General features: G+C 44.6%; 1 protein-coding gene across 2 annotated transcripts in view; it reads left to right on the top strand.

Moving 5' to 3' along the window:
- The window catches only part of LOC119657969 (centriolin), a 154,973-nt gene that overhangs the window by 55,116 nt on the left and 73,336 nt on the right, over positions 1-26,521 (top strand). For both annotated transcript variants that reach the window (XM_038065179.1, XM_038065180.1), the window contains exon 3: positions 22,408-22,444. The gene's annotated coding sequence lies outside the window, so the exon portion shown is untranslated. The remainder of the gene's footprint in view (positions 1-22,407; positions 22,445-26,521) is intronic.

Below are 26,521 nucleotides of genomic sequence, written 5' to 3'. Positions count from 1 at the left end.
TCTGGGATTCCTTATTATTCTTTTTATTTCGGAGTTGTCCTCAATGTCGAATCTGATGAATCTGATTATTTTGTGGTTAGATATAGAGAGCTCCCCTCAAACTCCCGACCAGCCCGTTCATTCTTTCCTAGAGTTATGTTTAGTATCTCTTGTCTAGTACTGGTCATGAATGTTGGAGGGTTCCCTATGTTATATATTTCAAACTTATTGCTAAGAATAAATTCAAGAAGGTACTCACCTCTTCGATTGGTGTCGCTGTTTCCCCAGACTTTGTGATGAACGTTGGCATCGCAGCCGAGGAGATGTGTTAACGCCCTCTTCTCACAATACTTTACCAGTTTAGTGACTAGCTCCGGTGGAATCCGGTCAGGAACTTTGAATGACATATATATTTTAAAATACGTTTAGGAATTATGCAATTTCGCAAGAGGAGACCCAAATTACCTGCATGCTTCCTCCTTGCAGACCGCGAATCTGCCCCCGGTACACCCAGTGCTCCTGAGTCAACACTATTCCAATGTTCTCCTTGACACTTGCCCTTGTAAATACCGCATATCCAGCTTTCGCATTATGAAGGCTTATCTGGGCTATCTTAGTGCTGGCCATTGGCCCCGTTATTGTTTGCACAGGTATGTTGCCAAACCAATAGTTGATATGGCAACTCCAACGTTTCATTGCCTCCAGGGATCGGTCATCTACCCCCATCATGGACAGTTTACCCTTGCCCTCCACCTTGCTTCTGAAAATTCTCCATAATCGCATATGGATATCCTCATTCTGAGCGACTAGGAGATCTTCCGTTTTTATTGTTGCGGCTTTTGGAAGAAACACTGCCACCATATGTGCTCCTGGTATATCATACCCAGCATGTTGACTAGCCTGGCAATTTAGGAGCTATGGTCCTAGGCACTCTGCAGTGTCTTCTGCCCCACAGTCCTGCAGTATGTGGCCTGGTCGAAAGCATATCCCGGTATGCACAAGTTTCGCAGTCCATCTGCCTAACGACAAGGTCTTCGATTGTTTCTTGCTCCTCACGAGTGAGTGTTTGCTCGGAAAACATTTTTGGCAGCATGGCCAGTCGAACGCCTTGGACAGCGCGAACAAAGCTAATGGTGGGCCTCTTGACTCCTGCCCTCATCCCGTAGTCCCCCATGTTATAGCCCTCCGTAGCACAGTAAGACCATGCATTGATGATGATGATGATCCTTTCTGACTTCTAGTGATTATGTTCACCCCCTCCCCTAAGGATTTCTTTACTTGACCTAAAAACTCTCCTGGTATTTCTTAACTTCATTTCTTTATTTCTATATAGCTTGGGCGCCTATAATCAAGATGATATCCTTCCGGACTCTTGCCACTCTAAAGGGTGAAAGTTTAAGGAACATAAAACTCTTCTATGTGGGTGGGCGGCTCTATCCCACTTTCTCTTGCACGCTGGTTATAGTAGATGCCAAATTTATCACTTCTGAGGCTCTATGGTTGTTAGACATCGATGGTTAGGCGGCTGAAGGGCCGCCGGCACTGAATCGCAATTTTGCACTGTCTACCTCTAACTAACCCTCCCCCACTCTTGCCATTAGTTCTTAGCAGAGATATTATACACTAGAGGATCTGGACGCAGACGTCGCTTTTGAACTAGGGACATAAATAGTATTTACCTCAGCAGTTAACAGGGATCAGGACCAACTTTAGATCGATAAAGCGGAATTAGTTAAGAGAAAGGGCTTTCTTAGTGAAATAATCAAAATTATAGAAAGTAGACGCGATTTTGCGGAAATGTATTTCCCTTGAAAATGTTCTTCTGTTTTCCATAGTGGTCCGGCCTAAAGTTGGCTATTTTCCTCCCAGTATTATTGTGTAAATTGCAAAAAGTATGTATTTGTTCCCCTGTGACATAAGTAACCCGATACGCAAGGTTCAATCAGTTCAAAATATGATACCTACCCGGCAAAATGTTTATTGGAGCGTAGACTATAAATATTAGGTTGGGGAAAAAATAATGTCGTATTTTGTCAATACATGGCGACACTTAAACATATCTTGTGTTGTACTTATCGCATCGGGTCATACGACAATCTGGCTACAAGTGTCTCTTGACAGTTTTATGATCGTACGTTTCAGTCTCAAGTTATAGCGCGTCAAAGATGGAGTCCACCAAGCAAGAAATTCGTCATATTTTTTATTTTTACTACCTGAGAGGTAAAAATGCAACGAAGGCGGCCAAAAAAATTTGTGAAGTTTATGGGTCCGATACTGTAACGATTCACACAACACAGCGTTGGTTCGATCGTAGTGGACGTCGAAGATACACCCCGTACTGGTAGGCCAATCGTCATAAAAACCGATAAAATCGTCGAAATCATCCAAGTAGACCGGCATGTGAGCATTCGCTCGATTGGCCAGGAACTGGGTAAGGACCATAAAACCGTTTGGAACCATTTGCAGAAGATTGGATTCCAAAAAAAGCTGGATGTTTGAGTACCACACGAGTTGATGCAAAAAAATCTCTTGGACCGAATTAACGCCTGCGATGCACTGCTGAAACGGAACGAATTCGACCCTTTTTTGAAGCGGATGGTGACTGGTGATGAAAACTGGATCATGTATGAAAATCTTAAGCGAAAAAGGTCGTGGTCGAAGCGCGGCGAGTCCAAACCATCGCCAAGCCCGGATTGACGGCCAGGAAGGTTTTGCTGATAATCATCCACTATGAGCTGCTCAACTATGGCCAGACCCTCAATTCAATCCTCTACTGTCAGCAACTCGACCGTTTGAAGCAGGCGATTAACCAGAAGTGGCCAGGATTGGTCAATAGGAAAGGTGTTCTGTTCCACCAGGACAACGCTGGGCCTCACACATCTTTGATGACCCGCCAGAAGCTAAGGGAGCTCGGATGGAATGTCCTATTGCACCCACCGTAAGTGATTACCGTCTCTTCCGGTCCATGCAAAACGCTCTTGGTGCTACTAAGTTGGCCTCAAAAGAGGCTTGCGAAAACTGGCTGTCTGAGTTTATTTCAAATAAGGAGGGGGGTTTTATAAGAGAGGGATAATGGAGTTGCCTTCTAAATGGCAATAAGTTTGCGAACAAAACGACGGATATTTGACTTAAATCGAATAATTCTAAGTATGTTAAATAAAGCGTTAAAATTCGATCATAAATACGACATAATTTTTTCCCAATCCAATATTTTGAATTGAAAATGCAAAAAAATGCTAAATTATTTGTACGAACAATCGCAGCCACCCCCACATCTAATTTTCATAAAAATTGCAAGAATTCCTCTCTGGCTTGGCGCTGCTGCACGTTCCGAATAATTATGCTAGACAGCCGAATAATTGGCGTCGCTGAGCAACCTTTGATCATATTTTTTGAACATCATCCTCCCACGAAACAAAGCCTGCCCGCCGCCGCCCCATTGCTCTGATTCTGTAACGGATACATCAAACTTGGAATTGATTGCCGTTACATTGTCTTCCATTGTCATAATTCAAATTTGACACTATGACGCTAGGTCGGATTTATCTCTAAGATATTTTCGGGTTCTTTTCTATTTCGATCTTTTCTTCGTTTTCGGTATTTTCCTTTTAGGTTTCAGCATAATCACGCTGGAGCCGGTTTGTGTTCTGGTGCCGCCCGCATAAAGCCTTCCTGTCAACCGTTGTCGGCGTCATTAGACCATATAGAGATGAATTAGTGGCTCGTTGTTCACTCAGATGGGGTCTGCGTGTTCTTTCGGGGGGCTCAGATCGAATAAAAGAAACGTATCTACGATTATCTTGTCGCGCCAAAAAGTAATGACCAACTTTTGTTGGGATGACAACAAGTGCTAAATATGCGAGCGCACCGGCTGACACAGGTAAGACACAGGTACAACAACAGCAACGTCCCCAGAGAGCTTTTCTGAGTGGGTATCGCTGCTTGTCCATGCGACCCGTGAATGTAGTCATCGTGTTGTGAGATAAATTCCTTACTGACTTAGCATATTAATTTCAGTTAAGACCTTAAGTGGATATGATTTCATTCATAATTCAATCTGAATGTGAGCCAGCGCGGGTCAAACCTGACGGACAGACTTGGGCGACTATTGAACTTGAGATAATCGCAGAAGTAGGCGCTTTGCATGCCGGTTATTTCCCGATGAAAAATGTAGTGGATAAATCCTTTTTTCCAACAATTTCAGAGATTGTCAGATATTGAAAAATATTAAGCTTCTTGAATAAATCTTGAAAAAATATTCCTTTGGTCATAAAATGTGTAATACAGAAGGAGCTAAACGTGATCTTTTTCGTACTGGAAAAATCCCATAAGAACAAAGATCAAATTACGGCTCGCAGTCGGGAAAACGGTCGTCTGCTCCTCATAATCAATTCCAGAAGGACCCTAAAAACCTACAAACTTAAAATTCGATACCGTCTCTAACCAGGATTCAGAAGCACACCGACCACAATCAGCCGAGAGACAAATAGCCACCGCGGCTCAAAAAACAATCAACTCGTAAACTACCAAGTGAAAAGCCTGCGCGCCATTGGCTTAATAAACGGCCAGTAAAATTTCCGTACTTGTATCTGTTATTGTGCGATCGAGCCTATGAGATAGGATACAAAATTCAATACTTTATGGAGGTGCCACGTCGAAAATATGAGAACATTATGCAGGCTTGATTGGTTCTGTAAGATATCATACGAACCGCCGAACGCCTGGTAGTTAAACCCCAGGGAAAAATAAACCAAAGAACCAGATCTCGGATTAAAAGAGGCTGCCGGAGTGGCGGTGCGTTTTTGTGCTAATACTTTTTTTAACAGTCATCAACGTTGCATTATTTCTGCGGATTAAAGATTATTTGAAAAAGGAATTCTGGCTTAAAGTTATGTCCATTGTGTTAGACCTGATACTTTGTTTCTATTGGTAGACTGAAAATGAGACTCTTCAATAAGCAAATTCCAAATCCGGCATTTTCGATTTCAATCGGAAGAGCTGGATTGCTGCATCATTAACATGGAAATTTACGATCCAAATGGATCATATTCGAATATATCCTTCTGGAATAAGAGTATAGTAGCAAATGTCATAGGTATATGTCATATGGCGCAAACCACTCGGAGTAGATCACATCTTCCCAGCACTAACCCAGAGAGGCCTAGAAACCAACTTAAAGGGTCTTCTGATGGTGGTAACAGGCAGCATAGTCCTGGGATATATACCAAGGGCATAGAGGCGGGCAAAAGTGATCTTCGTTCCGGAAGCGGGTAAAAGGGATCCTTTTCACCCTAAATCTTTTAGACCAATTTGCTTAACATCGTTCGTGCTCAAAACGGTGGAGAAGTTCATAGACAACTATATTAAAAGTAACGTTTTAAAGCGTAATCCCCTACATAATCCCCAGACTTATTATATGCCGATGACCTCAAGCTGTTTTCCTCTGTTTCCTCCCCAATGGGTGCGCTTCCCACTCGATGCGTTACTCGCCTAAAACCTCTCCCACCCTTTCCTTTATTCTCTTGGTGGTTGCTCTCTGTCTTATCTGAACTCTATCCTCGACCTGGGCGTAATCTTCGACAATAAACTCCGTTGGCCGATCATAATAGGAGGCGATTTCAATGCGTGGGCTCTTGAATGGGGCAGCCGGATAACTAATGTCAGGGGACGTGTTCTCCTCGAAGCATTCGCGGAGCTGGACGTGGTATTGGCGAATGTTGGGTCTTCGTACCCTTATCGGGGAAGGGGCCTGGGGTCTATAGTGGACCTGACATACGTGAGTGCCACTTTAGCCAGTAGAATCGCTTGGCATGTCAGTGAGGACTATACTCACAGCGATCACCAGGCAATCTGCATAAAGATCAAGTGCGGATCGAGCTCGAAAAAGAGTTTTCGCAGAATGCCGGGTGGTATGCTTGGCTGGACAGTGAAAGCTTTCGAGGGGACACGTTTTCCGCGGTGCTCAAATCCGACATATCCCTGAATGGTACGGCTGGAGAGAAAGCCACCCAGATCACTCGATGGGTGACAGAAGCATGCGATGCTACTATGTCCAGAAGGCGATTGCTCCCCAGTAGACAACCCAACTACTGGTGGAACAACGAAATCGTAAGTTTGCGAGCCGCATGTTTTCGGGCAAGGAGGCTTTGCCAGAGGCTCATGGGAAAACCCGGTGGCGACGGTCGACAGGAGGCACACAAGCAATTGCTTGGCCGCCTAAAGGAAGCCATTCGGAACAGCAAAAAGAACTGCTTCAAACAGCTGTGCGACCATGCCGACATAAACCCTTGGGGCGAGGCTAACAGAGTGGTGATGAAAAGGCTACGGAAATCACCCCAGGTGACCTGTCCGCGCCTCCTGAAACAGATTGTTACCACTCTGTTCCCTCACCACGAAAATAGGGGAAGGCAAATTTTTGTCCAGCTAAATGACGGCATAATACCGCCTGTAACTGTGGAGGAGCTGCGGGAAATATGTGGTAGGTTCAGTGACAACAAGGCCCCGGGTTTGGATGGCATCCCCAATCGAGCTTTGCAACTGGCAGTGAAGACTAGGCCCGAACTTTTCGCCAACACCTTCGAGGCGTGCCTAAAAGAAGGAATATTCCCTGCCCAGTGGAAAAGGCAAAAGTTGGTGTTGCTTCTGAAGCCTGGCAAGCTACCTGGAAACCCAGCGTCGTATCGTCTTCTCTGCTTGTTGGATACAATGAGGAAGATGATGGAGAGAGTCATCTACAACAGACTCCTGCCCATCGTCGAAGCCAGCAATGGTTTGTCGGAACGCCCGTTTGGTTTCCGACCTGGCAAAAGGTGCACTGATTTCTGGCGGCTGCTGCGCCGTGGTGGCGTTGGATGTCAAAAACGCATTCAACTCGGTCAACTGGAATAGAATTAAAGGGGCGTTGGCTGACATAGGTGTCCCCGGATACTTAGCGAATTTGGTGGAAAACTACCTCTCAGAGAGGACTCTCTGGTACGGGACGGATGAGGGTCCCAAAGAGTACATTGTCACAGCCGGGGTACCACAGGGATCGGTACTTGGTCCCCTGTTGTGGAATATCATGTATAATGGGGTGCTTGCTCTTCCCGTCCCAGAGGGGACTACGATTGTCGGCTTTGCCGATGACCTAGCTGTGGTTGTTGCAGCAAAACACCCAGAAGATGTGGAGGTTTACGTAACGAAAACAGTGAGAGCGGTAAAGTCCTGGCTAGAAAAGGCCGGACTGACCTTTGCGGACGCGAAAACGGAAGCGGTCTTAATAACGAACCGCAGGAAAAATAACACTGTGAAAGTGGAGGTCGGTGGACATACGGTCATATCAAAGCCGACTATCAAATACCTGGTAATAATTGACACCAAATTGAGTTTTAGGGAACACTTAGAGCATGCATGCCAAAAGGCAGCCAGTGCCACCACGGCACTTGCAAAAATGTTGCCAAACATTGGTGGACCGAAACATTGCCAGAGGTTGGTGCTAGCTGGAGTGGTGCGCTCCATCCTGCTCTACTCGTCGCCTGTGTGGGCAGAGGCGCTTGCAAACTCTCAGAGACGGAAGCAGATGCACTCGGTTTACCGGTGGATGGCTTTGAGGGTTTGCAGTGCTTTTAGAACCACTTCAGATGAGGTAGTATTGGTGGTGGCAGGCATGATCCCGGTCGACATTCTGGCCAAAGAAATGAGTGTCCTGTACAATGCAAGACGTATGGAGGAGCATGCACAGCGTAGAAATGCGGCAAGGTCAGAGTCGCTTGATCTCTGGCAGCGCAGATGGGACGACTCTACGAAAGGTCGGTGGACGCACAGGCTCATTCCCAACAATAGGGTGTGGCTTGAGCAAAAACATGGGGAGACCAACTACCACATTACCCAGTTCCTCACGGGACACGGTGGTTGCTACAGGCAGTATCTGCACCGCTTTGGGTTGGATGATTCTCCGAACTGTCCCAGATGCGATGGCATACCGGAGGATCTAGAGCATGTGATGTTTCACTGCCTACGATTTGCGATGGAGAGAAGAAGCTTAAACCAGGTGTTGGGCAGGAGTGGGACCCCGTAGAGCTTGGTTACTGAAATGCTGGAGTCCGAGGAGAAGTGGCTTGCGGTTGGCTCCGCAATCAGCTCCAAATGCAGGAGGAGTTGCTGAAGGAACAAAGAAGGAGGAAAGCTGCAAATAGGAGAAGGATGAGTGCTTAAGAGCAAACCTACCCCGCGAAGTAATACCTGAATGGTGGTCCCGCGGGGCTGGGGCTGGAGAGACCGGGGGTGGTTTTTAGTGGGTGTGAATCCCACACGCGCCCGCTGTAGTTCCGCCGTTCGAGCGGCGGACGTGTCTTTCTAAGATTTTCCACCTCCGTGTACGCACAAAAAAAAAAAAAAAACTCCGTTTTGCCAGCCACTACTTCGATATCACCAAACATACTTCCAAAATGTCAGGTTTCATACTGTACTGATTTCCTCTCGATCCAACCCTACATAATGCTTTTTAACTCCCTCGTGAGAAGTATCCTTGAGTGTTGTTCCGTGATTCCCCCTTCCGTAATTTTGATTGTCTCGCCCTAGAGAAGATGCAGCGCAAATTCACCCGCTCGCTTTTCCGTTGTTGACTATCCCGCCTGCCTCCGTACCTTTCGTCTCCCTTATCTCCAACAACTTAGAATCTTCGTCGATCTTTGCATCCTCTGCAAATTCTCTACTGGCCTAAAGGACTGCTCCATCTCTGCTGATATCATTCTTCGTAACACACGTAACGCTTACATTTTCGGTGTACCCTTCGCGGATCTCGAAGTCTATTTCCATTCCCTGATCCCGACACTATGTCGAAGTTATAATGCACTACAGCTGGGTCCCGTTGGACTCCTCTTCGCACTTTAGTTTTAAGTGTAAACTACGACCTTTGCTTTTCCGCCTTCTAAGGGTAATATGTAATTGGATTTTTTTCTGTTTATTGTCCGTTTAATAAATAAATAAATAAGTGTTAACGCGCCTACCGGGCAGGATGGTTAACCGAAACTCCTCTGCACGGCGGAATGCCAAAAAACAGAAAAAAATAGCACTTTGCGCGTTTTTCGATATCGAAGAAGCATTCGATAACACATCGCACACAGAGATACAAGTTTCCCTGAGCCGCAAGGGAGTGCGAAACACGCTGGCTTTCTGAATGGGCAAAATTCTATGTCATGAATACTACTTAGGGTTGTCCACAGAGTGGGGTACTATCACCGATTATATGGAGTATGGTAGTGGACGAACTCCTGGACGTGCAAACAAATACTGGAATACAGGTTCAGGGATACACGGACGACATTGTTTTAATCTGGATTATGGATTAGGACAGTGTATCAGTCCAGCCAAAACCACCATAGTACCATTCACTAGGAAACGTAAGCTTAATCACCTGAGAGCCATAAGGTTACATGACATGGAAGTGAAACGAGAAACAGAGGTCAAATATTTGGGAATTACGCTAGACCAAAAATTACTCTCCAAGCGCACAAAGGATTGCTTAAACCTCACAAAGCAAAACCTCCGAATAGTGGGAATTCTCACTGGTCACTGCCGGGAAAACTATCACCTAGCCAAGCTAGGGATATCTATGGACACTGCCTACAGGTTCTGTGCGGAGTATGATCAAACCTCTACACACGTTCTGGGACAGTGTTCGGCACTTGTGCAGAGTAGGTCGAGGCATTTGGAGAACACTTAATATCAGATGCAAAGTTGAAAGATTTAGAAGCTGCGAATGTACTAAAATTCCTAACGAGTATTGGCTTGCTTGAGATACTATGGTAAATAGGTACACTATAACCAGTAAAAGGAGCACAACAGTTCTTTAAGGAAGCGGTGCAACTTTCCCTTACCTCTGACGAACCAGCCCCGACCTGGCATATTGCATATGTTTGAATTCTTTTTTCCAGAAAGGATCCTGAAGGCATCTTCCAGAGGAATACGTTGATTCCTCTTTGGTTTTGCATGGCACTTGAGCCCCCTTTCATAGCTACTGAATGAAGCTATAGGGCATGGTTTCGGAATAAAGTATGGCATACGTGATAAGTGCGAACTGATGCATTTAGATTACATCAAGTTGCATGCTGGTGCTGGTCACCACCTTGGAAGTCTGTGGCGAATGCCGTAATATTCGGATGGAACCTGCTGCTTCTTGGCATCAGAAGAAGGGGCATGGTTGACGTGGCAGCACAATATCATCGCCAAGTCGACTTGCTACTCCTCCTCCCTATCAAAAAAAACTACCACTACCTTCTGCGACTTTTCAATGAAGAAAGAAGTGTATTGAGCAATACATGTCAATCTTGGATCGAGAAGCACCCCAATCAAGGGATTAGTTAGGTAATAGCTAGTCTCAGTCATTAGCGGTGAATGGGGTCTCAGCCGAAGGGCTCTTAGATCCGTACATGTGGGGCGATTTGTTGCATAAGCTGCATATGGGTTCCCCTTGTTGAACGAAAGTTAAGTGGCAAGATCGGGCAGAAATCTGCTGTATATCTGCCTTTTCGACCGGCCTGTACATGGTATGGTTCCTACCGACGCTAAGTAGGTTGCATTGGGCATTCCTTTTTTTTGACGAACTTGTGAGGAGAATAGTATCTTTCCTGCAAAATGGCAGAGATACTGATATTTAGGTAAAAAGTTAGAACTGCCAGCAATTAGCAAAAAGCTACATCTAACATCTAAGAGTATCAGATGAGGAGCCGGGGGAATTTTACCTTGTACGTTGGGCTTATGATGTGTTTCCTCCTTACTGAACATGGTAGCCTCAACAAGTTCCTCTTCGCGCAACTTAGCGTTCTGGTTGCTGTTGGTGTAGGCATAAAGTGAAAACTATCTTTAACGTAAGTTACTATTTTAATTGCAATGCGCTAATGCATACGTTGGTTCTCGCCACGAAACCTTACCTCTTCTTAGAGGGATAGCCTTCTAAGAGTAGGGTTATCAGAGAGATTGGCTTTAATTTCGTATCCTTTTCATTTTTATCTATTTTTCTTTCGCATTGACATTAAACTCATGAACACAGTAGCACTGGGCAGAGTAATAGAATAGTCATGCATCTGTTGGCTCACCGCATTACCAACTATTTCTAGACTTTTATGTACCTTTTTCACCTTTTTCAGCTGAGTGGTTAGAGCACAAGGCTGTCGTACGGAAGATCGCGGTTCAAATCTCGCTGGTGGCAGTGAAATTTATATCATGATTTGACGTCGGATACCAGTCGACTCAGCTATGAATGAGTACTTGAGTCAAATCAGGGTAATAATCTTGGGCGAGCGCAATGCTGACCACATTGCCTCCTACAGTGTACTGTAGTGTACCGTTACGGTCTTGAATGAAGTGCTCTAACACACTTGAAGCCCCAGATCTAATATGGATTGTTGCGCCAACGATTATTATTATTAACATCCTAAAACCAACCAGTTCGCCCTAGAGAGCAGCCTCACAAGACTTTGCGCGTTGGTAAGCATGTGCTGATTTTCATTTAGTGGGTGCAACCTTAACGCCTTCTCACGAATATAACGCGCGACCAGTCTCTCTTAACCTTTCAGCAATAATGATGCCAAGCTCATATGTATGTTTTTTTGGGTTCAGTCATCTTTCTCAGGCTTTGGTATGAAGACTTCCTTCGCTTTCTGCCAAGAGGCAGGTACGTAGTCCAGAGTGAGACATCTTCGAAAAATATTTCTTAAAAATAGCTCTATGTGCTCTATGACCTCCGTCAGCATTACTGGATAGGTGCTGCGTGCTTTGAAGTGTACAAAGGATAGTATAGAAGCTCACACCTTTTCATTGGTAACAACCGCTCTCGCAATGTCCCAATTCCCCTTGTAACACATTCGTGTTGAAAGGTTTGCTGAAACCGCCAATTCCCATCCTCCCACTTCTGACACTTGTTCCCCTGAGTGATGTAATTTCAAGAGAGTCTGTATATTCTCAGCTCTGTATTTCGTGAACGTTCCATCCAGTTTTTTTAAAAACTTGGCCGGCTCATATTTCAATGACTCTACACAACCTGCCTTTCTCCTTCCAGTTCCTCCTGTCTTTTTAGAATTCCGTCTTTGTATTACAGACTGTCTACCTGCAATAATCAGACAAAATTCTAAGCAACGTGATCTGATAATACGAATTCATCTAGCACTCGCCAGTCCTTAATCAATACTATCAGCTTTGTACTGCAAATTATTAGGTCAATTACTTCACTTCTTCTCGGCCCTACGAACGTAGGGGCGCACGCTATGTGGCCATCCGATCAGCTAAACGACTTCTCTCCTTTAGGATTGCATTTGTTACTGCCTCAACAAATATGTTGATCGTTTGTATCACAACCTATTAAGATCTCAACACCGCTTCATTCTACATACACTACCAGATCCTTTAATTCTTGCGTCGCCACAGTATACAAAGAATCATAGGGTAAGTAAGCAGAGGCAATCATGACGTATCTCCTTTTGCGATTTATCTGGCGGAGACATCGGGGCGCAGGCTCTCGGCCTCGAGGATGTCTTGTCAAAGAAGGTCCTCCTCTCTACCCTCAATACCACATTTTGTTAAAGTGAACCCATGATTCAATACCACAGATTTTATTGAAACGAACCCATGCCTCTTGTATCAGAAATGTATGAGGACACTCCTTCAAGTTTGCCAGCCTTGCTGCCAGTAGATAGGAAGAGGCTTTGACATGCTGCTTGTTAATTTGACTAACCTTTATATTTGTTGACATAGGTGTAGTTTAATGTAAAAATCGCCGTTAACTGAAAAGTTTGCAGCTTCCGGTGAGAATCTTACTACCTCACCTTCCACCGAAAGTTCCATTTTTTTTGTGTCCGTTTACTTTGCATATCGCCACACTTGGTAGTGTAGCAACGCCGATGTCCTCATTCCCAAGAAACTTCGCCTTCTTTCACAGTGCCTTCCGTTGTGGACGGCTGCTGGATCTGTTTCGACATACCGAAATTATACCAGTTGCGTCCACATCACCAGCTCCCCTTTATTCCGTTTTTCCTGGTAGAGGCGGAAAAGAAGGTTCTGACGGGAAAAATTTACCCCGTAATTCCCTCTCCTTTGTGGCTGAAGTATCATTCTGCCAAGCCTTCCTCTCCCGTTTTCTGGAAGAATTAGGCAACAGTGTCACCGGCAGGCGGGTTTCCAGTTTCAGGTCCTTTCTTTAAGGGGGCCATCCCGTGTGTGGGGTTGGAGAAATCGATTTTTTTTGCATGAATTGTATCTATATATAGTGGAGAATCTGTGGGCAAAGGGGTTTTCCGATATTCCGATTCGTTCAGAAATTACAGGTTTAAACAGGTAAGGAGTTTGCAGCCGCGGCTAGAGTGCTCGATGAGAAAGAGCATCGAATTTTTTTTTACCTGTTAGGTTTTTACCTGAGCCTTATAAATTCGAACACAGGTATAAATATAAAAAGATGGGAAACCAATAAATTGTCTAAACTTATTTGCTGTTTGGAATAAAAAGGATAATCCAGTCTAGAGTGAGCACTGAAAGGCGTTCAAGCTATACTCAGTTATATTTTGTTGTAAGTATTGTGTTGTTTGTGTGTTCAGTGATTTTTTTAAATGGATCGTACGAAGGGAGATTGCTTTACCGTTCAACGTCATGCTCGCACTAAAAGACGAGTATTTCATGGGAATCGATACTTATCAGAGAAAAAAAGGACTTCGCATCAACATCAGCAAAGAAACTTTTAGAAAGCACGAACATGGATGTTCCAATTGCGACAAGTTTTGTATATTGTATATTGGATTTTGCTAGATTTTTTCCCAGTATTTCTGCAAATAATAAAATATACGTGGTAATAAAAAAGGAATGGGTAGGACATGTAGAGAAAAGAATGGGAACGCGGCTTAGAAATGCAAAGAAGAATCACAAAGGCATTGATGGAAAAGGGGCTGGAAAACTTACTGATAAGGTTATTAACGACCTCACTACATTTTTTGGGCTAGCTATTCGTCGACACGCAAATTCGATAGAAGGAATGAAGCAAGAAATTTGGACAACTTTCTTCCATAAATGTTCTACAGACGAAAATCCTCAGCATCAAAATTGTCCAGCAGGCGAGGACAGTTGGTGCAAATGGCGCAAAGCGGAAGTTAAAGGGAACTGGATAGTTTCCACCACGAGAAGGCACGCAATCTACGAAGATTTGTCACGAGATGGTCCGGACTTTCGCTCCTAAACATCTTCATTCTGGGGCCAAGGTCGTAGAAATAGCCACTTTTCTAGCTGTAATTATTTTCAATGAAGAATTCAATGGCATTCTCAAAATCCAAGTGACAATGGGATGTCAAGTTGGTCACATATGTCAGGTTTATGTCGACCGCCGTAAGGAAGCGCGAATTTGGCGGTCCGAACGACGATCGACTGACCTCGCTAAAAGAGCCAGAATTGAAACCACAGAGCAACAACCGGGCTTACAAGACTTTTTTGAAGAAACGGAGGATGCTCTCTATAGACCAGGTATAGCAGATTAATGGTGAGTTAAAATTTTACTGTTGATAATCACATTTGAATTTTCAAATGCGTTTTTCTCGAAACTGCATCTTGAAAATCGGCTGCCACCATAGCACAAAATCTATCCAACCAAATTCTTTGAAATTTTCGCGACTTCTTTAATACATATTTCTACGGTCCGCAAGCTAGGATAATTGCAATCGGACTGGTCGTTTTTTTATTCATAAAAAAAGCGGTAAAAAAACACCAAAATCCAAAAAATTAAGTTAAAAAGCCCACCAAAAATTTACCTTTTAATATATTCTAATTACCCTAGTTTGCACACCGTGAAATATTGTCCACATTAAAATGCTGTTTAGTTTTTTTTTTCATCAGATGAACACAGTGCCCTCCAGCGTGGAAGCAGAAAAACACCTTTTTTTGGAGATGGGTGCATAAATTGATACGTATTCCAAAAACTAGCTAAGATATCAAACTGAAAAATTTATCAGATATACTAGAGATATCAATAAACATATGGTGGAAAAATCATGTTTCTATCTTTATCCAGTCCTCCAAAGTAATTTTTCAAAAAAAGGCAAAAAAAACGGCCTTCACACGGGATGACCCCCCTTAAGGGAGATGCTATACTATCCTTTCCGACTGACCCCGCCGTAGACAGGGTGCACGTTTTCCTCTGATGTGGGAAGCCTGTCTTCCACAGATTTCTCCGTGAGGGAACATGCATTTGGTGAGGCTTCCCAAATCCGTGCCTCGACCACAACCTGATTCTCTCAATTTCAAAGTCACGATTGGATTCGAAGTCTGTGACTTCTTATCACTTGGAGAGCAACAATCCATTGCGTCCATCTTCATGTCTTACTACAGGCTCCCCTATCACGACAAGGTGGTATCCGAGGGGGAGGGTCTAAAGGACCTATGCTAAACCGAAGATTCGTTAGGAATTTAGCACTATCTCAGCGTAGCGCCTTCCTAACAATTTTTGAAACTCACGTTTATAGGTCTTCCAGTTGTGTTGGAAAATCCGCCAGGCTGATCTCTCTCTCTTCCAAGTGGTTACAATAATTCCTTTGTATTTTTTTTGCTTACTTTTGGTAATACGATTGTGTCCCGAAAAATGGTCTTCGCAGGTATAAAATATTATCCACAATTAAGGACTCGTCTAACTATTAAGACATCTTTTTTAGAAATCATGGAGACCAACCGACCGAAGAAAGAATTGGGCGATCTTTGTATAGTTCCATTAATGAGAAACCATTGCAACCACTACTTTGTTGAGACGGTCCTAAAACTATTGAGACCAGAAAGCATCCCGTACCATAATTAACAAGACTATAGAGAATGAAGAGTTGATACCTGAGACTATCATTTAGATCCAGAAAACTTACCTATCCAATCCGCAACTCTGTGCAATTCCCAGTCAACAAAATGAATCCCATTAAACTTTTCATTGCAGCCTAGGGCCAGTAACAGTTCCTTACAAGCGAAACACACCTGATCGTACTCATAAAGTGGAAAACGTGATTCACAAGTGTACTAAATACAGTACTTAGGTCCGAAGGAATAAACGATCCTCCTTGACTTAACGCCATCACGATTACAACCGAATAAACGCCACCATCTGAATGTGTCTGCAACCATCCATTGCATCCATTGATTCCATTCTCAATTTAAAGAACGTTCTTGTTCGCGAGTTATTGGTCCCAGCCCGTTCCAGCGAGCGCTTCGCGAAAACCCAGCGTTCGATACGTTTTGAAAGCAGAACATGGTAATCATTATTGGAAATGTTATTCTCGAGATGATATCATAAATAAGGGGCTCTCGTACGTAGTGCAACCACGCTACATCTCCGTAGGACAAGGGAAGTATCTCAGCTAGGCATGTTCCCGATGAATAGTGCCTCGGTGGGATTATTGGACAGGCTTTTGGGGGAAGCGTTTACATTAGCGCAAAGTGTCTTATGTATCGAAACGTGATCCCTTTGCATCTAAATGGCGTAGTTTGCATCTCAACTAAATCCTTTCAGGCTCCAGCTTCGCGAATATTCCGCTCAAAACAACTTAATTCCCTACATTAGGATAATAATTTATTTAGGAGAAGATCATTTGCAGCCACGAATAAACGATGCTGGTAAGATGTGGATGCTGTAGATAGTAATGGGGCCATTGAGTGCGTTTTCGCTTGGTCAGATATTTTGTCTGATGCGCAAACTAAAGAGAGAAATCAGTTTTCGCCTGATTTGTGTAGTCGCAAAAAAGATCTAGGAAAGTAAATAGCTGCAGAAGTCATGCAGAACGATTAGTGATAGTCACTCCGGAGGCGAGTTTACCTCAGTTACCAGCAATCGATTCTCGAATAAAGTTTGGTTTTTTGTACCAACCGCAGAGTGATCAAAACTGATATCCACTCTTGGGAATGAAAGGCGAAGTAGATTCGCGAGCATCACACAATCAGAAACTTAGAAATAAATCAATCTCAATTAACCTGTTGGAGTATGTGGTTGACATCGTAACCTTGCCCAAAGCATTTATCAAGAGGCCATTCTGAATAATTAAAGAAAGGAGAGGAAACAAATCGGTCATTGGTACGCGAAGCACTTTCATTTCTTGACATCTTGCTCCAAGTCTCGCCGTTACTGTTGTTATTCGAAAGCCCAAATCTCTCCACAGATCTAATGAGGAGAAACATATTGAGGAAAATCACCGAAATGATCCCAATCGAGAAACAGGTTCTTGGAGCTGCGCAAAACCAATGATTTTTTCATTCCTCCGGACACTATGCGACTCTGCGTCCGCTCGGTCCATTCACATATCTGAGGATTTTTTTCTCGAATCTGTGTGCACTTTTTGTGGCCATCATCGCACTGTCACTCGATGTTATTATTACCATTTCGCCGGATGGCCAGCCAACCGACCGAGAAGGTGGCTCGCAGCAGCAGGTTACCATAACTTTCTTTTTTCTCGAGGTCGACTATCTCCGATTCCCAGTGCGCAACCAAACTGGCTGGACCACATGCATTCATTAGTCGCAGCGTTTGCCCGAGAGCCCCAATGTTATGGGAGCAGTGCAGTATGTTTGGTGGATATTGGAAATGGTCGGGTGCTGGCAGGAACTATTGAAATGCTTGGCTTGGACACAACTCAAAATACTGTTTGCCTGAGATAAATTTATTTTGTGAATTGGCTTCTCACTCGGTGGCATTTCAGGTCGAGGAAGCCTGCTGGGAATTTGCCATGCATGACTGACCACGCACCAAGCCTCCTCCTGGATGCACTTCACTATGCAAGTTGTCGTCTGATGCGGCGACAATGTTGCAAATGAATGCAATGTGGCGTCCGGATGACTGCACTTGGATGAAGTAAACAGGAAAATTGATAAGTGGAAGCCGGAAGAACCAGACAGTTCTAGCCACCGTTCTTAATTATCGGTCAGTGATTGATCGACTAATAATTTGAAAGTGCTGATAAGCGATCTGGTGCCAAATGGGCAAGTAATGTTAACTCCTAGTTGAAAAGTAGAAATGTGCATCTGTTACGGCCAACAGAGAATCCTCGTCGCCGATATAACCTGGAAAGTGCATCTAATTATTCTTATCTCATCTTTTCCTGTAGCGTAGCATTTTTGGAATTTCCTTTAACACAAGAAGGTTGTTTTTTTATTTTTTTTTTGAAGGGTAGGGTAGGTGAATGCATTTACGCACACAATGTTGGACTCCCGGTTCGGTACGTCGTCGGACTACCAATTAAACACTTGTCACGTTACTTCGGGCTAGTCCCCGAACTCTCCCGCCTTGCGGAGCCTTCAAATCAGGAAATTCCTTTCACCAACAGAAGGGGAGAGGAGGAAGAGAACAAGCAATTCAAGGAACCCCCTGCCATCCGGCTCCTCCACCGGTCGAGCTCTATCTTCTTAGCAACGAGAAGGGCCCGAACGCAATGGGCAACACGGCTCCACCTGTCAGCACTCCTCAGCATCTCTTCGGCAATGTTGTCTGGAGAGAGATCCCCTGTGTTTAAATAGAGCTGCTGACGAACCCCATCCCACCTTTCCCCAAGAAAAAAAGTGTGGTGAGCGTCGTTCACAACTCCATTGCAAAACACACAATCCGGAGATCGCACCTTTCCAATCTTGTGCAGTTAATACTGAAAACTTCCATACCCGCTTAAAAATTGGGTAAGGAAATAGTCAGTCTCACCATGCTTCCGATTCAGCCACGCACCTAAGTTGCCGATGAGCCGCGTAGTCCATCTGCCTCTGGTTTCATTTTGCCACGAGAGCTGCCACTCGTCTAGAATGCGTTGCCATTCTTCGCGAGTAACCACCTTCCTTGGCTCATCTCTCTTGCGTTTGTATATGGCTTGACGCTCCTTAGCAAGAAGGGCAACGGGGATTACTCCCGCGATCACCATCATGGCCGGATCAGAGACAGTGCGGTATGCAGACGCTACCCGCAAAGCTCCCCATCTCTGTACTTGTGCGAGACGTTTACGATATACCTCCTTGTTATGAGCGTCCGCCCATATCTCTGCGCCGTAGACAGGACAGACTGCGTTGAACTCATCAGGAGACATTGCCTGCTAGACGTAGGATCCCCCATGTTTGCCATTAGCCTGCTTAACGTCCAGCTGCAGCCTTGTTCGCTGCTGCTTTGATTTGCTCAAAAAAGCTCATCTTTGAGTCAAGAGTCAACCCGAGGTACTTTACCGCTGATTTTGACTCGATTATCCACTCGCCGAACGATATGGGACACAAGATGTTTACTTCGGTTTTTTCCAGTGCAAGGTTGAAACCATGAGTAGTCATCCATCCGCTTACCCGTCACTTCAATATGCCGAGTCTGCTTTGCGCCTGTTCGTAGTGGGTCCAACAACAAGCGCCGCGACATCATCTGCATAGCCCACCAGGCGCGACTCTTCTAGCATGTCGAGTTTAAGTAGACTATCATAGGTAGCGTTCCAGAGGTCCGGCCCTAGGATGGATCCCTGTCCTACCCCCGACGTGACCTCCATCCTCCTTTGATCCTCTAGTGTTTCATAGAGCAGGGAGCTCCTCGGATAGCCCCGCAATATCCGTAAGAGATAGTTCAGCACGTTGAAAGTATTGCCTAGTGTGCCTAGAATGTATTTCCATCTTACGGAATTAAAGGCGACGTCAAGTGGCACGAGGAGCACCACCCGTCGAGTTCGGCGCTATGTGCCTCCGCTCGTCGAACGGCGTCCACGACTTGCAGGACAGCATCAACTGTGAATCTCCCTGCTCTACAATCAAACTACCGCGCGTATCTACTTATCCCTTCGAGTCTACTTCTGATGAGCTTTTCGAGCACTTTCCCAGCAGTGTCAAGCATACATAGTGGGCGGTATGAAGACGACAATTCGGGGTCGCCTTTCTCTTTATGGATCAGCGCAAGTCTCGCCACCTTCCAACGAGCAGGGAAAGTACCCTCTTTCAGGCAGGCGTTGAATGCGCCGAGCAGTAGGTCTGGCCGATGTTGGAATACCAATACATGGAAGGTTTGCCGCGCCTCGATGCCCTCCTGGGCATGGAGGCTCCGCAGATCGTCGTTATCAGGTTCATAACTGAATTTACGACAGTGTCAGCTACGGCGCCACCGCCCTCAGGAGTACCCTCCAGCGTGACCCCACCTCTTCCCAGAGTTTCGACTAACTTCCCGGTGTTCACTTTCGCAACGCTCCATGCACAGAAAGATCGCCGAGGTGGCGCGCACCGAGAGTTTGTGTCCACCACATGGAATGTTTCTTTCGCAGCTCGGGCGCCGAAACGTTGGGGTGGATCCGGTGTTTAGAACTACCAGTCCTGTTCTCGCCGCCATTTCCTGAATTCGTTTCCCTCTGTAGTCCCCCCCCCCCCATTCAAGAGCCCTAGCAGTGAAGTCACCCCCGACCAGGATTCGCCAATCCGTGCCTAAGATAGCGTCCTCCAAAGCATCAAGCCTCCGACGAAAGTCCGACATCGTCTCATTCGGCGTAAGATAGACAGTAAAAAACGTTATCCCTGAACACCGAATCCAGACAAAGCCGTCCCCTCGGCCCTGGGCAAGAACCCTAAGGAGGGTGCCATCCCGAACCCAGATGGTAGCGGTACCTGATATGTCAGGGTGCCATGAAACTGGGTCCTCGTTTTGGTACTGCTCACTGGTGAGTACTAAATCAACTTTGGTCTCCACAGCGAACTGCGCTAACAACTCGCAAGCGGTTGCACTCCGGTGCATATTGATTTATATGATGGAAATCATGTTGACTGTGTCCTAGCTCTTTCCAATTCTGCTCTGAAAACTGGACACAGCCCCGAGCCCGCAGTGTGCACGGACGGAGCTTTCCTTTTCATTGCAGGTGTTCGCTTTATGGCCTGCCTAACCGCATTTACGGCACGTTGCTCTTCTGTCAGGTCCCCGACCGACAGTTTGCAGATGTGTGACCGTAATCCAAACATTTGTAACATTTGGTTGGGGCAGCCCGGATTCGTATTCTACACACTACCCAATCAATTCTTATTTTCCCGCTGGTTAGAAGCTTCCTCGCGGCAACTTCCACCACAGCGAGTTTTTGGCCTCGGGAGTTCGCAGAGATGATACCAATCCGGACATTGGTTACCTCCGGACATTCGCGTTTGATGGCCTCTTCTACCTCGTTCTTTTCTGTGAAACAGTCAAGGTCTCGGATTTCCAAAGAACACGTGGGTTCCCGATTGGAAACCAAAGCTTTTTCTCAGAGAATCCCCTTAACTGCTTCACACAACGTAACTTTATTTATAGTCTTCGGGCCTAGTTCGACTAAGACTCCACCACCCTTCGTTTTATGAATGGAAGACACTTCTGCTCCGTTATATTCGAGTTCAATCTTGTAACGGATTTCGCTGAAGGAAAAAGTCTTGCCTTCCGTCGGGTTAATAAGCAAAGCTAGCAGTCTAGTCCTCCTTCGTCTCCCCACCTTTTTTTTATGCTCCGTCCTTCGTGTCGGCCTTAATTTTAGGCAGAGGTTTTTCTGATGGCGCGACGTGTTATTGTCTTTCGTTTCTGTTCGCCTTCTTCTTTCGAACCCTGGAGAGTACCTGAGTGAAGTCTCCTTCAGATGTCCCTTCCTCCTTTCCTTTTTTACCAAGTTCGCTCTGCAATGGGCTGTCAGCGATCTATTTGGTACTCGCAGTGTTCTCGTCGGGAAGCGCGGTTGTTTCTGCTTCCTCCAGATTTTGTCTTACTTTCCATGTCTCCCTATAGTATGAAATCCTGTCCAGAAGCTCCTCCAGTTCCATTAGCCCGTTTTTCACCCCTTGCCGACGTTTTTCTGGAGGAACGTCGCAGATCGCATGTGCTTCACAACTGGCGCGCATTTCTTAATAAGTCTTTCCTCTTCAGCTTCCGCCAGAGTAGTCGACCGTCCTCCCCATCGGCTTATATTCGAAGCCGTCGGGTATTTCAGCACTTATTGCGTCGTTCGCTGGGCGCTGGGGCGAACGGCGCATTTTCACTTCCATTATCTTCTCATTTCGTTCGTTCTTATTCTCCATTTAAGTTGTTTACCAGCGCATCATGTGCAAGGGAGCGGTCCGCAATAGTCAGGAACGGGTATACCCTCGAAGACAAAGCCCCTACCCCAGTTCCCTGAGGCCTGACCTACGATTAGCTGATCCGGGAACTCACGGAAGGATCGGTGCTCGCTTGGGCCAAGGCGGTCTACTAATACTACTAATAATTTTTTATTAAGTGAGAGTTCTTACAAGTTGTCGGCCATTGTAGTGCATGTTTTGATATTTATATTTTTACTTGAATGCCAAGCCTTCAATATCCGGACTGGTTATCGTTATATAAAGCCTCCAAAAACCTAATTACGTAAATGTCCTAGATATCCTACTTATATTATATTGAATATATTTATTCTTGATAGCGTTTTCCTCCATTACTTCAATTTCTAATTCTATTCTCTTCTTGTTTTACAGATTGAGGGACATTTTACCGCGAGAAGACGCCAAAGCGGTAAGTACCCACGGAAATTCGGGGAGAATTTATTGTATAGCGAAACTTTTGGAGAGTATTTTTTGCGCTCTGCTTTGAAGACTACGTTGTGAAGTTGGGGATTAAGAATATACTCAAAGTATTCCCTGCTTGTCCTAAACTGGACATTTGTGACCTACAAATAATTTTCGAAATTCTATTGCTACTGAAACGTTAACAACAACTCAAGTAGGGACTGGCCTCTCTACTACGACCTTTGGCTATGGAAAACGGCTTATGGTTGGATATTAAGGATCCCTACAATGCTCGCATACTTCAACTTGATCAAGAATTCTGACAATTTAAGATAAACATTCTGGGGCTAAGCCCAGAGAGGTGTACTTGTTATAAGCAATTGAATGCCGTCCAGGAGAGGTCACACAGAGACGGCTACGGTTTCTTACCAGGGCAGAGGTAACTCTTCAGACGCTACCTCTGTCCTGGGAGCAGCGTGATCGAAGCGGCTCGCAGATGTTATGCGTGCCCTTTCATAATTCGCAAAACACGACAAGGGCGCGAATTATATTCTACGTAAATCCGCCTACAGTTCAGACCAAAAGCTAGGCCGGAGCTAAACAGTTTTCTTTTTTTTAGGGATCCTAAGTCCGCATGGACTTGATGCCGGACCGGACCAAATGGAGAGCAATTTGCTCACACTCTTGATTGTCCACGGACTCCTTTTAGGTTTAACACACAAGTTTCCAAAATTAAGGTAGGGAGGAAAACGGCTACGGTTTCTTACCAGGGCAGAGGCAACTCTTCAGATGTTGCCTCACCTCTGCCCTGGGAGCAGCGTGACCGAAGCGGCTCCCTCGCTCGATCAGGCTACTCTAGATTCCCAAGAAAAATAAAAAAATGCAAAGGAAATATAATATAATACAATATATAATTGTGGTTGAGATCAACCCACTGTAGGAGCTTGGCCAGGTCCGCGCAGAATGTAGAGTTCTGTATTTTTCGCATGAGAAAATTATTTTGTTATTGGTCTCCCTTACCCGGCAACAGTCGCGATTCGCCGACCGACGCCGGTGCCGATTTTCACCAAGCATGATTTACTATAAAACAAGTTAGTTGCTAGTATGTTAAAGGTCTTTGAATTTAACGTCGCGGTTGAAAAACTGTGCTGATAGACGACTGCAAAAGACCTACCTTTAGTTTTCGAGATATATCTGAAGCATTCATTCGATTCCGGGTGCATATAGTTACATATTGCGTGCTTCACATCAGAAGCCCTAGGAGGAAGTATGTGGATCTACCACAGATCCGCGCCGTTCGAGCAGCCTCATTTTCATTGCCATAGTTACGACTAAGGAAATGAGCTTTGCTAATCGCATTATGTGTATAAATCAAAAAAGAGTGGACAGAATAGCTACTAATTATGGCATCAAATAAGTCGATAAAAATTACTTTCTTGTCATTGTTTTTTCCGCAGACAATTTGATGGCTTGCAGGCTACCAAGCAGTTCTGCCAATAAAAAGGAGATGCCTAATATTTTTAATATTGTACTGAGGCCATCTTGATTCGAGAAAACAGCGTAGCCACTAGTTTGTTTATCTACTAGGGCATCCGCCGCTATTATCGTGCACACCTCCGATTCCAGTTTCTGCTGGGAGAGTAGTCATCCCCTTCCAAGCAGGATGTACTTCTAAAGGAGGGAGGAAACTCGTTGGCGAGTGCAAAAACAACATGAGCCAGAACGGACCTGATAAGGCCTAGGCACCTTTTCAGTTTGGCAGCCATAAGAAACCTCATCCTTTTCTCGAGATATTTAAGCGTCAATAATGGGTGTTATGGCTCATGTGTATAGTTTCGGAGCTTCCCTTGGCCACAACTACTACACTCGGTAGCCATTTACCCGTGGTAGTGTAGTAGGGTATAGCGCGTTAACTACACGAAATAATGTTTCACATCAAAGCCAGCCTCGGTCACTTCTACTAACACAGAAGTAACGTCACCATGACTTTGGTACCGCGGTGATGTTGTAATGTTTGGTAATGCCTTGATCGCGCTCGATAAGATAATATGATATCACTTTTGTGATATTATATAAATGATCTGCACATTTCTAGCACACATCCATGAAACCATCCATTATCCACGGTGGCATATGCTTCTTCAATCATAAATTTTCTTCTTCCCATGACTCTCCGAATCCATATTATGATTAAAGATAGTCTGTGTATTATGTCGAACATAATGCCCTTCCAAGGAGCAGATTCACCATGTAAAATGCTTTGCTTATGTCCATGGACACCGCGATGACGTGTTTTTCTGCCCTTTTTAACGAGATGTATAGCAGAAGCAGGTTCAGGCATAAGGTGGAAGATCTGTACTTATTATAGGCAAAACTGTTGCGGAGGTGATAGGGGTAATCTTCAAGGAAGAAGTTGAGTCTGCCGTTGGCCATGGACTTGACAAGTTTGGAGAAAACGTTGAGGAGGGGTCTTCTATCTTACCTACTTTCAGAACTTTTTTTCTACAACTTATCGGAGGGTTGTATAGTAGATCTAGCTAGATGTTCTTTATGTATTCTAGGGTCACGTTCTTCATCACGAAACTTACTCACGGGACGTAAATATAATGACGCTCTCTGATACGGGGGCAGGCCGTTTTTTGTGGCTATCTAGAACACTAAGAAGTTGTTCAATCGAGATATAGTACTTAGTACTATAGTACTTAGTTAATCCTTAAGCACTCCTTTCATATTTCTTTTAACCATGTAGGAATCAATACATCTATTTTCTGTATCTTCATCGGAATGTTCCCATCCTTATGAAATGTTTTATCTATCTAAATATATGCGTATGGTGGCCTCTCGCTAAAAGTTTAGGTTGGATTATGGAGAGTTCAGCTAGGTTCGAATGGGCAAAAGCTGGGTTTCGCAACAGAGCTATTAGGGGCAACCATTCACTATAGTAGAGGTAGTTGGCTTGGCCGTCCCCCATCAGATATTTGAAACTAGGTCTTCCATTGGAAGTCTGTAGGTTATTAAGAAGAGAAATCTCGGAAGGGCTGATAATCATAGTTCCTGGTGGTATCATATCCTGAACCACTTTTCTTAAGTTACCCTAGCATGGGTACATTTATTACTCCCATACTCATGCGTCAACTTAGCTTAGCTAAACATGTCATACTTTCAACAAGATTATAGGAAAAATTAATACAATGTAGATAACCTAAATACTCTATCACTTATTACATATTATTAAACCGTTGCAATTGACTAATTATGCAAAATAGACGATCTTCCGCCAACCAAGTGAGGGAAAGCCAACGCCCATAGTTGGACTTCATTCATGAGTTTGCTACGAGTACATGTTATAAACGGTGAAACGCCCTTATTGATTTTCAATTAGGTAATTATGGAGAAAGAAGCAGAGGAAGAAAGAACTTAATGAAAGTTAGCAAGCATAGGTGTGAGTCTGTCATTATACCGATGCCCTCGCATATACTATACCGCCATACTGGACTGCGGTTCATACTGGACCTTAGACTTTACAAATTAAGCCAATAATTGCTCTCAATGCAGTTCCTCATTGCTGAAGCATGGAATGCAGATGGAGAGTTATTCAGATGTCAGAAGTCATTTTGATGATAATAATAAAGGAGGTTGAGGGAATAATGGCAAGTCTCCCAAGACCAAGGGAATGGCATCAGTACCAATAACGTTTCCTAAGGAAAAGGAGTGGCTGGTCGTAAGGGAATTGTGTTTTAAACGGTGAATTACAAGAATTTGAATTTACTTTAAGGTTCTTTACATGTGGAGTTTGCTGTGTCCGTTGATAATTTGCTGAACAGGAGGTCTTCATTCGCTCGAGTAAAACAAGCTGACATTCCGCGCCCTGTTCCTCTAAAATTAAACCGTTCATACTCAGACCAGGCTAAAAGTTTCTGCAGAAACCATCGGGGCCCAGCTTATTGCTTTTGCCGGCCAAGCGGATAATATGGTGATGTTTATAACCAACAATTTATGCTCGACGTCTCTGACTATGCAGCCCCAGCCTCTGTACGATTACAAAACACTTGACTCCATTACGCAGCGTAACGTATTAATTAAT

Source organism: Hermetia illucens, chromosome 5 (genome assembly GCF_905115235.1).
Source record: "Hermetia illucens chromosome 5, iHerIll2.2.curated.20191125, whole genome shotgun sequence".
Lineage (NCBI taxonomy): Eukaryota > Metazoa > Arthropoda > Insecta > Diptera > Stratiomyidae > Hermetia > Hermetia illucens.
The sequence above is the reverse complement of the archived record's forward strand: the minus strand, read 5'-3'. Positions and strand labels throughout refer to the sequence as shown.